We start from the raw sequence: 13,898 nt of genomic DNA, 5'->3' as shown, positions 1-13,898 counted from the left end.
TGTGGGTTTATCTCTGGGCTTTCTGTCCTGTTCCATTGATCTATATTTCTGTTTTTGTGCCAGTACCAAACTGTCTTGATTACTGAAGCTTTGTAATATAGTCTGAAGTCAGGGAGCCTGATTCCCCCAGCTCCATTTTTCGTTCTCAAGATTGCTTTGGCTATTCGGGGTCTATTGTGTTTCCATACAAATTGTGAAATTTTTTTGTTCTAGTTCTGTGAAAAATGCCAGTGGTAGTTTGATAGGGATTGCATTGAATCTGTAGATTGCTTTGGGTAGTAGAGTCATTTTCACAATGTTGATTCTTCCAATCCAGGAACATGGTATATCTCTCCATCTATTTGTATCATCTTTAATTTCTTTCATCAGTGTCTTATAATTTTCTGCATACAGGTCTTTTGTCTCCTTAGGTAGGTTTATTCCTAGATATTTTATTCTTTTTGTTGCAATGGTAAATGGGAGTGTTTCCTTAATTTCACTTTCAGATTTTTCGTCATTAGTGTATAGAAATGCAAGAGATTTCTGTGCATTAATTTTGTATCCTGCTACTTTACCAAATTCATTGATTAGCTCTAGGAGTTTTCTGGTAGCATCTTTAGGATTCTCTATGTATAGTATCATGTCATCTGCAAATAGTGACAGCTTTACTTCTTCTTTTCCGATTTGGATTCCTTTTATTTCTTTGTCTTCTCTGATTGCTGTGGCTAACACTTCCAAAACTATGTTGAATAATAGTGGTGAGAGTGGGCAACCTTGTCTTGTTCCTGATCTTAGTGGAAATGGTTTCAGTTTTTCACCATTGAGGACAATGTTGGCTGTGGGTTTGTCATATATGGCCTTTATTATGTTGAGGAAAGTTCCCTCTATGCCTACTTTCTGCAGGGCTTTTATCATAAATGGGTGTTGAATTTTGTCGAAAGCTTTCTCTGCATCTATTGAGATGATCATATGGTTTTTCTCCTTCAATTTGTTAATATGGTGTATCACATTGATTGATTTGCGTATATTGAAGAATCCTTGCATTCCTGGGATAAACCCCACTTGATCATGGTGTATGATCCTTTTAATGTGCTGTTGGATTCTGTTTGCTAGTATTTTGTTGAGGATTTTTGCATCTATGTTCATCAGTGATATTGGCCTGTAGTTTTCTTTCTTTGTGACATCTTTGTCTGGTTTTGGTATCAGGGTGAAGGTGGCCTCGTAGAATGAGTTTGGGAGTGTTCCTCCCTCTGCAATATTTTGGAAGAGTTTGAGAAGGATAGGTGTTAGCTCTTCTCTAAATGTTTGATAGAATTCACCTGTGAAGCCATCTGGTTCTGGGCTTTTGTTTGTTGGAAGGTTTTTAATCACAGTTTCAATTTCAGTGCTTGTGATTGGTCTGTTCATATTTTCTATTTCTTCCTGGTTCAGTCTCAGCAGTTTGTGCATTTCTAAGAATCTGTCCATTTCTTCCAGGTTGTCCATTTTATTGGCATAGAGTTGCTTGTAGTAATCTCTCATGATCTTTTGTATTTCTGCAGTGTCAGTGGTTACTTCTTTTTCATTTCTAATTCTATTGATCTGAGTCTTCTCCCTTTTTCTCTTGATGAGTCTGGCTAATGGTTTATCAATTTTGTTTATCTTCTCAAAGAACCAGGTTTTAGTTTCATTGATTTTTGCTATTGTTTCCTTCATTTCTTTTTCATTTATTTCTGACCTGATCTTTATAATTTCTTTCCTTCTGCTGGCTTTGGGGTTTTTTTGTTCTTCTTTCTCTAATTGCTTTAGGTGCAAGGTTAGGTTGTTTATTCGAGATGTTTCCTGTTTCTTGAGGTAGGCTTGTATTGCTATAAACTTCCCTCTTAGCACTGCTTTTGCTGCGTCCCATAGGTTTTGGGTCGTCGTGTCTCCGTTGTCATTTGTTTCTAGGTATTTTTTGATTTCCCCTTTGATTTCTTCAGTAATCACTTCGTTATTAAGTAATGTATTGTGTAGCCTCCATGTGTTTGTATTTTTTACAGATCTTTTCCTGTAATTGATATCTAGTCTCATAGCGTTGTGGTCGGAAAAGATACTTGATACGATTTCAATTTTCTTAAATTTACCAAGGCTTGATTTGTGACCCAAGATATGATCTATCCTGGAGAATGTTCCATGAGCACTTGAGAAAAATGTGTATTCTGTTGTTTTTGGGTGGAATGTCCTATAAATATCAATTAAGTCCATCTTGTTTAATGTATCATTTAAAGCTTGTGTTTCCTTATTTATTTTCATTTTGGATGATCTGTCCATTGGTGAAAGTGGGGTGTTAAAGTCCCCTACTATGATTGTGTTGCTGTCAATTTCCCCTTTTATGGCTGTTAGTATTTGCCTTATGTATTGAGGTGCTCCTATGTTGGGTGCATAAATATTTACAATTGTTATACCTTCCTCTTGGATCGATCCCTTGATCATTATATAGTGTCCTTCTTTGTCTCTTGTAATAGTCTTTATTTTAAAGTCTATTTTGTCTGATATGAGAATTGCTACTCCAGCTTTCTTTTGATTTCCATTTGCATGGAATATCTTTTTCCATCGCCTCACTTTCAGTCTGTATGTGTCTCTAGGTCTGAAGTGGGTCTCTTGTAGACAGCATATATATGGGTCTTGTTTTTGTATCCATTCAGCCAGCCTGTGTCTTTTGGTGGGAGCATTTAATCCATTTACATTCAAGGTAATTATCGATATGTATGTTCCTATTCCCATTTTCTTAAATGTATTGGGTTTGTTATTGTAGGTGTTTTCCTTCTCTTGTGTTTCTTGCCTAGAGAAGTTCCTTTAGCATTTGTTGTAAAGCTGGTTTGGTGGTGCTGAACTCTCTCAGCTTTTGCTTGTCTGTAAAGGTTTTAATTTCTCCATCGAATCTGAATGAGATCCTTGCTGGGTAGAGTAATCTTGGTTGTAGGTTTTTCTCCTTCATCACTTTAAGTATATCCTTCCACTCCCTTCTGGCTTGCAGAGTTTCTGCTGATAGATCAGATGTTAACCTTATGGGGATTCCCTTGTGTGTTATTTGTTTTTTTTTCCCTTGCTGCCTTTAATATGTTTTCCTTATATTTAATTTTTGACAGTTTGATTAATATGTGTCTTGGCGTGTTCCTCCTTGGGTTTATCCTGTATGGGACTCTCTGTGCTTCCAGGACTTGATTAACTATTTCCTTTCCCATATTAGGGAAGTTTTCAACTATAATCTCTTCAAAAATTTTCTCAGTCCCTTTCTTTTTCTCTTCTTCTTCTGGTACCCCTATCATTCGAATGTTGGTGCGTTTAATGTTGTCCCAGAGGTCCCTGAGACTGTCCTCAGTTCTTTTCATTCTTTTTTCTTTATCCTGCTCTGTAGTAGTTATTTCCACCATTTTATCTTCCAGGTCACTGATCCTTTCTTCTGCCTCAGTTATTCTACTATTGATCCCATCTAGAGTATTTTTAATTTCATTTATTGTGTTCTTCATCATTGCTTGGTTCCTCTTTAGTTCTTCTACATCCTCGTTAAATGTTTCTTGCATTTTGTCTATTCTATTTCCAAGATTTTGGATCATCCTTACTATCATTATTCTGAATTCTTTTTCAGGTAGACTACCTATTTCCTCTTCATTTGTTAAGTCCAGTGTGTTTTGAGCCTGCTCCTTCATCTGCTGTGTGTTTTTCTGTCGTCTCATTTTGCCTATCTTACTGTGTTTGGGGTCTCCTTTTCACAGGCTGCAGGTTCGTAGTTCCCGTTGTTTTTGGTATCTGTCCCCAGTGGCTAAGATTGGTTCAGTGGGTTGTGTAGGCTTCCTGGTGGAGGGAACTAGTGCCTGAGTTCTGGTGGATGAGGCTAGATCTTGTCTTTCTGGTGGGCACGTCCACGTCTGGTGGTATATTTTGGTGTGTCTGTGGCCTTATTATGATTTTAGGCAGCCTCTCTGCTAATGGATGGGGTTGTGTTCCTGTCTAGCTAGTTGTTTGGCATAGGGTGTCCAGCACTGTAGCTTGCTGGTCATTGAGTGAAGCTGGGTCTTGATGTTGAGATGGAGATCTCTGGGAGATTTTTGCCGTTTGGTATTACGTGGAGCTGGGAGGTGTCTTGTGGACCAGTGTCCTGAAGTTGGCTCTCCCACCTCAGAGGCACGGCCCTGATGCCTGGCTGGAGCACCAAGAGCCTTTCGTCCACACGGCTCAGAGTAAAAGGGAGAAAAAATAGAAAGAAAGAAAGAAAGAGGCTATAATATAGTGAAGTAAAATAAAGCTATTGTAAAGCAAAGCTATACAGACAAAATCTCACCCAGAAGCATATACATATACACTCACAAAAAAAAGGAAAAGGGGAAGAATTAATATCTCCTGCTCCCAGAGTCCCCCTCCTGAATTTGGGCTGATTCGTTGTCTGTTCAGGTATTCAGCAGATGCGGGCACATCAAGTTGTTTGTGGAGCTTTAATCCGCTGCTCCTGAGGCTGCTGGGAGAGATTTCCCCTTCTCTTCCCTGTTCGCACAGCTCCTGGGGTTCAGCTTTGGATTTGGACCCGCCTCTGCGTGTAGGTCGCCTGAGGGCGTCTGTTCCCCGCCCAGACAGGGCGGGGTTAAAGGAGCAGCTGCTTCGGGGGCTCTGGCTCACCCAGGCCGCGGGGAGGGAGGGGTACGGAGGAGGCGGGGCGAGCCTGCGGCGGCCGAGGCCGGCGTGACGTTGCACCAGCCCGAGGCGCGCAGTGCGTTCTCCTGGGAACGTTGTCCCCGGATCCCGGGACCCTGGCAGTGGCGGGCTGCACAGGCTACCGGGAGGGGCGGTGTGGAGAGGGACCTGTGCTCACACACAGGCTTTTTGGAGGCGACAGCAGCAGCCCCAGCGTCTCACGCCCGTCTCTGGGGTCCGCGCTGATCGCCGCGGCTCACGCCCTTCTCTGGAGTTTGTTTAGGTGGCGCTCTGAATCCCCTCTCCTTGCGCGCAGCGAAACTAAGAGGCAAAAAAAAGTCTCTTGCCTCTTCGGCAGCTGCAGACCTTTTCCCAGTCTCCCTCCCAGCCAGCTGTGGTGCGCCAACCCCTTCAGGCTGTGTTCACGCCGCCAGCCCCAGTCCTCTCCCTGCGATCCGACCAAAGCCGAGCCTCAGCTCCCAGCCCCGCCCGCCCCGGCGGGTGAGCAGACAAGCCCCTCGGGCTGGTGAGCGCTGCTCGGCGCTGAGCCTCTGTGCGGGAGTCTCTCCGTTTTTCCCTCTGCGCCCCTGTTGCTGTGGGATCCGCGCTGATAGCCGCGGCTTGCGCCCTTCTCTGGAGTTCGTTTAGGCAGCGCTCTGAATCCCCTCTCCTTGCCCGCCGCGAAACAAAGAGGCAAGAAAAAGTCTCTTGCCTCTTCGGCAGCTGCAGACTTTTTCCCGGACTCCCTCCGGGCTAGCTGTGGTGCGCTAACCCTTCAGGCTGTGTTCACGCCACCAACCCCAGTCCTCTCCCTGCGATCCGACTGAAGCCGAGCCTCAGCTCCCAGCCCCGCCCGCCCCGGCGGGGGAGCAGACAAGCCTCTCGGGCTGGTGAGTGCTGGTCGACACTGATCCTCCGTGTGGGAACCTCTCCGCTTTGCCCTCCGCACCCCTGTGGCTGCGCTCTCCTCCGTGGCTCCAAAGCTTCCCCCCTCCGCCACCCGCAGTCTCCGCCCGCGAAGGGGCTTCCTAGTGCGTGGAAACCTTTCCTCCTTCACAGCTCCCTCCCACTGGTGCAGGTGCCGTCCCTATTCTTTTGTCTCTGTTATTTCTTTTTTCTTTTGCCCTACCCAAGTACGGGGGGAGTTTCTTGCCTTTTTGGAGGTCGGACGTTTTCTGCCAGCGTTCAGTGGGTATTCTGTAGGAGCAGTTCCACGTGTAGATGTATTTCTACTGTATCTGTGGGAAGGAAGGTGATCTCCGCGTCTTACTCTTCCGCCATCTTCTCCCTACTCCACCCCACATCTTCTTAAGCCGGTCATCTGTTTACGGGAACTTGGGTTGCTTCCATGTCTTGGCTACTGTAACTAGTGCTGCTATGAACACTGGGGTGCCTGTATCTTTTTGATTGTGTTCTTATTTTTTTCTAGATATATACTCAAGAGTGGAATTGCTGGCTCATATAGTAGTTCTATTTTCAGGATTTTTCTTTTTTTTTAGGAGATTCCATACTGTTTTCCATAGTGGCTGCACCAATTTACATTCCCACCAACAGTGTACAAGAGTTCCCTTTCTCCACACCCTCTCCAGTATTTGTTATTTGTAGACTTTTTGATGATAGCCATTCTGAGAGTTGCAAGGTGATACCTCATTGTGGTTTTGATTTACATTTCTCTAATAATTAGTGATGTTAAGCATCTTTTCCTATGCCTGTTAACCATCTGTATGTCTTCTTTGGAAAGATGTCTATTCTTCTGTCCACTTTTTGATTGGATTGTTTGTTTTTTTGATATTGAATTGTATGAGCTCTTTATATGTTTTGGGTATTAACCTCTTGTTGGTTGCATCCTCTGCAAATATTTTCTCCCATTCCATAGGTTGTCTTTTAGTTTGTTGATGGTGTCCTTTGTTGTGCAAAAGCTTTTAAGTTTAATTAGGTCCCATTTGTTCATTTTTGCTTTTATTTATTTTGCCTTGGGAGACTGATCTGAGAAAATATTGCTACAATTTATGTCAGAGTCTTTTGCCTATGTTCTCTTCTAGGAGTTTTATGGTGTCTTCTCTTACATTTAAGTCTCTAAACCATTTTTAGTTTAGTTTTTTTTTTTTTTAACATGATGTAAGGGAATGTTCTAATTTCACTGTTTTACAAGTAGCTGTCCAACTCCCAGAACCACTTGTTGAAGAAACTGTCTTTTCCCCATTGTATATCCTTGCCTCCTTTGTCAAAGAATAATTGACTATAGGTGCGTGGGCTCTCTATTCTGTTCCACTGATCCATGTATCTGTTTTTGTGCCAATACAGTGCTTTTATTACTATAGCTTTTTAGTAGAGTCTGAAGTCTGGAGGGTAATATCTCCAACTTTGTTTTTACTCAGGATTCTTTGGCAATTCAGGGGTTTTCATGGTTCCATATAAATTTTAGGATTATTCTTATTCTGTGAAAAATGTCCTGGATACTTTGATAGGGATTGCTTTAAATCTATAGATGGCTTTGGGTAGTATAGCCATTTTAATAATACTGATTCTTCCAATCCAAGAGCATGGGCTATCTTTCCATTTCTTTGAATCATCTTCAATTTTATCAATGTTTTGTAGTTTTCAGTGTATAAGTCTTTCATCCCTTTGGTTAAGTTTATTACTAGATATTTTTTCTTTTTGATGAGACTTTAAATGATATATTTTTTTACTTTCTCCTTCTGATATTTCATTATTAGTATATAGAAATGAGACAGATTTCTGTACATTAATCTTGTATCCTGCTACCTTGCTGAATTCATTTACTAGCTCTGATAGTTTTTGGGTGGAGACTTTAGGATTCTTTATATGGAGTATCATGTCATCTGCAAATAGTGACAGTTTTACCTCTTCTCTTCCAATTGAGATACATTTAATTTTCTTTTCTGATTGTTGTGGCTAGGATTTATAATACTGTGTTAAATAGAAGCAGTGAGAGTGGACATCCTTATCTTGTTCCTTGATGTAGCAGCAAAGCTCTCAGCTTCTCACCATTGTGTATTTCATTGGCTGTGGATTGACATAAATGGCCTTTATTATGTTGAGATATGTTCCCTCTATACACATATTGAGAGTCTTTATCATGAATGGATGTTGAATTTTTGTCAAATCCTTTTTTTTGCATATATTGAGATGATCAAGTGGTTTTTGTTTTTCCTTTTGTTAATATGATGTATCACATTGATTTGCATATATTGAACCATCCTTGTGATCCTGGAATAAATCCAACTTGATCATGGTGTATGGTCCTTCTTATGTATTGTTGGATTCAGTTTGCTAATATTTTGTTGAGGATTTTTGAATCTATATTCATCAAAGATATTGGCCTATAATTTTCTTTTTTTGTAATGTCTTTGTCTGGTTTTGATGTCACGGTAATGGTGGCCTCATAGAATGAATTTGAATTTGGGAATAGTTTGAGAAGAATAGGTATAAGTTCTTTATATATTTGGCGTAATTTCCCAGTAAAGCCATTGGTCCTAGACTTTTGTTGCAGGTAGTTTTTTAAATTACGGATTCGATTTCACTTCTGGTGATCAGTCTGCTCAAATTATCTGTTTCTTCTTGACTCAGTCTTGGCAGGCTGTATGTTTCTAGAAATTTGTCCATTCCTTCTAGGTTGTCCAATTTGTTGGCATATAACTGTTCATACTATTTTCTTATGATTTTTTGTATCTCTGTGGTATTGGTTGTTTCTCCTCTTCATTTTGAATTTTATCTGGGTCCTCTCTCTTTTCTTCTTTGTGAGCCTGGCTAGAAGTTTGTCGATTTTTATTTATCTTTTTAAAAAATCCCAGCTTCTGGCTTCATTGATCTTTTCTATTGTTTTTTCAATCTCTATTCTTTTTCCTGTCTGATCTTTGTTATTTTATTCTGCTGAATTTTGGCTTTATTTTTTCTAATTTGTTTAGGTGGTAGCTTATGTTGTTTTGAGATTTTTCTTGTTTCTTGAGGAAGGCCTGTATCACTATAAGCTTCTCTCTTACAAATGCTTTTGCTGCATCCCATAGATCTTGTAAAGTTGTGCTGTCATTTTTGTTTGTCTTGGCATATTCTGATATCTTCTTTGATTTTATTGTTGATCCACTGGTTTTTTTAGTCTCCACATGTTTGTTTTTTTCTCATTTTTCTTTCTGTAGTTGACTTCTTGTTTTATACCACTGTGGTTGGAAAAGATCCGTGATATAATTTCTAGCCTCTTAAACTTGTTGAGGCTTTATGACCTAGTATGTGGGCCATCCTGGAGAATGTTCCATGTGTGCTTGAAAAGAATGTATAATCTGCTTTTTGGGGGATGTAGCGTCCTTTAATTAGATAACATTTAAATCCAATGGTTCTGCTGTATCATTTAAGACCTTAGTTGCCTTACTGATTTTCTGTCTGATGATCTCTCCACTGATGTCACTGGGGTGTTAAAAGGTCTCCTACTATTATTGTACTATTATCAGTTTCTCTTTTTCTGTCTTAGTATTTGCTTTATGTATTTAGGTACTCCTGTATTAGGCATGTATGTTTTTTTTAAATTGAAATATAGTTGACTTACAGTGTTGTGTTAATTTCTGCTATATAGCAAAGTGATTCAGTTATACAGATATATACATTCTTTTTTATATTCTTTTCTATTATATACTTTTCCATTATGGTTTATCACAGGATACTGAATATACTTCCCTGTGCTATACAGTAGGACCTTGCTGTTTATCCATTCTATAGGGAACAGTTTGTATCTGCTAACCCCAAACTCCCAGTCCATCACCCCCTACCCTACCTCTCCTGTGGCAACCACAAGTCTGTTCTCTATGTCTGTGAGTCTGCTTCTGTTTTGTAGATAGGTTCATTTGTGTCATATTTTAGATTCCACATATAAGTGATATCATATGGTATTTGTCTTTCTTTCTGTCTTACTTCACTTAGTATGATAATCTCTAGTTCCATCCATGTTGCTGCAAATGGCATTATTTCATTCCTTTTTATGGCTGACTAGTATTCCATTGTATATATGTACCAACACCTTCTCTATCCATTCATCTGTTGATAGACATTTAGGTTGTTTCCATGTCTTGGCTATTGTAAATAGTGCTGCTATGAACATAGGGGTGCAGGTATCTTTTTGAATTATACTTTTGTCCAGATATATGCCCAGGAGTAGGATTGCTGGATTATAAGGTAATTCTATTTTTAGTTTTTTGAGGAACATCCATACTGTTTTCCATAGTGGCTGCACCAACTTACTGTTTTCCATAGTGGCTGCACCAACTTACATTCCCACTAGCATTGTAGGAGGGTTCCCTTTCCTCCACACCCTCTCTAGCATTTATTTGTAGACTTTTTAATGATGGCCATTCTGACTGGTGTGAGGTGGTACCTCATTGTAGTTTTGATTTGCATTTCTCTAATAATTAGCTATGTTGAGCATCTTTTCATGTGCCTATTGGCCATCTGTATGTCTTCTTTGGAGAAATTTCTATTTACGTCTTCTGCTTATTTTTCGATTGGGTTGTTTTTTTTTTGTTGAGTTGTATGAGCTGTTTGTATATTTTGGAAATTAAGCCTTTGTCAGTCACATCATTTGCAAATATTTTCTCCCATTCTGTAGGTTGTCTTTTTGTTTACAGTTTCCTTTGCAGTGCAAAAGCTTGTAACTTTGATTAGGTAAGTGAGTCTCTTGTAGGCATCATATTAAAGGTTTTTTTTTTTTTTTATCCAATTGGCCACTGTCTTTTGATCAGAGAATTTAGTCCATTGAAATTTGAAGTAATTATTGATAGGTATGTACTTATTGCCATTTTATTCCTTGTTTTCCAGTTGTTTTTGTAGTTCTTCTTTGTTCATTTCTTTTTGTTTTTATGTTGTAGTTTGATTTTCTTTCATAGTATGCTTGAGTTCCTTTCTTTTTGGTTTTTGTGAATCTATTGTAGGTTTTTGATTTGTGGTTACCCTGGTGTTCATGGATGTTGACCTATAACTACATCTACTTGCTGTAAACTGATAATCATTTAAGTTCAAACACATTCTAAAAGATCTATAGTTTTTACTCCCCTCCCCCACATTTTGTGTTTTTTGATGTCCTATATTTCATCTTCATGTCTGTCCTTTTAATATTTACTGTAGTTATGGTTGCTTTAACAATTTTTGTTTGTTTTTTAATCTACCTACTGGCTTACCTAAATGATCTTTAATCCTTACTATATATTTACATTTCCTATTGGGATCTTTCCCTTTCCTATAAATTCTTGCTTCTTTTCAATTTAGAGAAAACCCTTCAACATTTCTTTTAGAATAGGTTTTAATATTCTTAATTCTCTTTGTTTTTGCTTGCCTGAGAAATTCTTTCTCTCTCCTTCTATTCTAAATGATGGTCTTGCTGGGTAGACTATCCTAGGTTGCAGGCTTTTCCCCTTCAGGACTTTTCAAGCCAGAAAGGAGTGACATGATATATTTAAACTTTCTGCAGAGAAATCAGCTGACAACCTTATGGGGGTTCCCTTGTAACTAACCCTGTTATTCTCTTGCTGCATTTAGAATCCTTTCTTTATCTCTAACTTTTGCCATTTTAATTATGATATGTCTTGGTGTGGTTCTGTTTGAGTTCATTTTGTTTGGGACCCTCTGTGCTTCCTGTACCTGGATATCTGTTGTCTTCTTTAGGTATGGGAAGTTCTCAGCCATAATTTCTTTAAACACATTTTTGATCTCCTTCTCTCTCTCTCTCTCCTCCTTCTGGAGCATCTATTATGTGTAAGTTGGCACATTTTATATTTTCCCATAGATCTTGTATGTTGCTTTCATTTTCTTTTCATTTGCTTTTCTGTGTGCTGTTCTAATTTGGTGATTTCCATTATTCTATCTTTCAAATCGCTTATATGTTCTTCTGTATCATTTAGTCAGCTATTCATTGCTTCTAGATTGCTTTTTATCTCAGAAATTGAGTTATCTATTTTTGATTGGGTCATCTTTATAGTTTCTAGTTCCTTGTTACAATGATCTACATTTATATCAATAATCTTAATTCAATTAACATTTTTATTATCTCCTTTTTAAACTCATTGTCTGGTAGACTGATCTGTTTCATTATTTAGACTTTCAGGGTTTTTCTCTTGCTCTTTAGTTGGGAGTAGTTCTTCAACCTTTTCACTTAACTTTCTCTGTCTCTATGAATTTAGAAGAAACACTTATCTATTGTGGTCTTGAAAGGGTGTTTTTATGTGGGAGTATCCCCATGTAGACTGTGTGTATCCAGTGTCTTTGTTGTGAAGGCTTGTTTTGATGTGGATGACAGCCACATTTTTCCCGAGGTGTACTGACCACTATCACCTTGATAGGGAGTGCAGTTTGTCTTAGGGGATCTAAAGCCTGCACAGAGTGTGAGGCAGGACTTCCTCTCTGCTCCTTGGATATCACCACCCTGTCAAGGTATCGGGTCTCCTCCCAAGTTGCTGGAGCAGAAGCCCTGAGCGTTGAGCTGGAGCAGGCTCTGTTTCCCTTGAATGTGTTCTTTGCCCCAAAGGACAGGAGTGCTGAAGTGAGGCTCTTGCACTCACACAGGTCTGATGCACTGCCCATGTAGGAATTCATGGCTCTGCTCAGACATAGCACAAGGTGGCGTCTCTTCCCCTCTTGTGGTTGTCCCAAGGCTGTGGCACGGAGTGAGTTGGGCCAGTGTGTCATCTAAGCTGGGGCTAGAGGTTGGAGCTTTGTGGCTGCAGGAACTGAAGCAGCTGTGCTGCCATCATAAATCTGGGTTTCCCCTGTGGTGCTGATTTGAGCTAGTGCCAACACTGGCTGCTGCTGCCCTACCTGAACCACATCCCAGGCCCCCAACCCACCTGTGTCCCTAGACAGAGTCTTTTCACCAGACCCAGCTCACCCAGATCTCATGCCAAGCTGTGGTGTGGAGTAAGCAGGTCCAGGGTGTTTGCCTCGCTCAGATTGGGGAACACAGTGAGGTAACAGCTGCCAGTGCAGAGCTCCCTCTGCCCTGTTTGTTGGCAAGCCTGCACCCATGCACTCTTCATGAGTGGGTCTAGGTTCCCCAGCCCTTCTACCTGTCCCAGCAGTTCTCTCAGCAGCCAGGGGGATTTGTCTTCTCCATGTAGGACTCCAGGACTGGGACACCCAGTGTGTGGCTCAACCTGCTTGCTCCCCAGTGTGAAGGTGACCCGTGTGGACCTTTTCTTCCTTTCAAAGCCCTCCTAGGGATAGAGGTCCGAATCCCATGCATTTTTTCCATCCTACCCAGTTACATGGAAATCCTTCTTACAGCTTTGGTTGTATAAGAGTTCTTCGGCCAGTTTCCAGTTTTCCTTGAGAATTGTTCCACATGTAGATATATTTTTGATGTGTCTGTGGTGGGGAGGTGAGCTCCACATCCTCCTACTCTGCCATCTTGATCCCTCCTGTCTTTGCAATCTCTTATCAAATTGCCTGTGACCTGCATCACATTGTGGTTTGCTTGTGGTTTAATGCTTATTCAATAAGTTTTCTACTACCATTGTGGAGAATTTTTCTGAGTTGGGAAATGATTTTGTTTTAATTAGTAAAAATTTCCCCAACACACAAGAGAGAGTAAAAATTATTCTCAATTTGTTTTTTATCTCAGACTATCATCAGATACAAATAATTGAAACACTATAGTCAGATTTCAGATACGAATAATTGAGATATTATTCAGATTTCAAATTCTCTCCAATGTTCACAGATCAGACTGAAAGTTTTTTAAAATTTGAGTTATAATCTTGTTTTTCAATCTAAGAAAAACTGCAAGAATTTCCAAGAATTCTCAAAATAATATCTGCTGCTTTCTGGAAAAAAGGTGTCCATTTTGGCAACTTAGGTAGCTCATACCGCTCTGAGTACTGCCAACCAACTGGTCAAGAAAATTAGGAATTTAGAAAAAATGTTGAAATTCGTTCCTGCTTAGTACCTACTTTTACTCAAGGCATTCCAAGGCAAAGATGGTCACTGGCAGCACTGAAAAGCAAGTTGCCTCAGGGAAAACGTCTTCTTTCTTCCCCTGCTACATGCCTTCATCTCTAGTCCCATTTCATTTAGACAATTTTGTGGCAGTGAAAGTGTCATTCAACAAGTGTGAAGTACTTGTTTCTGAAGAAAAGCTTACTTTGTTTAACAAGTACAGAGAGCTAGAGGGAATCCATTGTTAGCTCATTATGATGAGGGTTCGGAGGAATCACAGGTCCCATTACGTCCTGTAGCAACAGAGCGACCACAACAGAAATGTACAATCTTCCTCC

Source organism: Balaenoptera acutorostrata, chromosome 1 (genome assembly GCF_949987535.1).
Source record: "Balaenoptera acutorostrata chromosome 1, mBalAcu1.1, whole genome shotgun sequence".
Taxonomy (NCBI): Eukaryota; Metazoa; Chordata; class Mammalia; order Artiodactyla; family Balaenopteridae; genus Balaenoptera; species Balaenoptera acutorostrata.
This window is presented reverse-complemented; position numbering follows the sequence as displayed.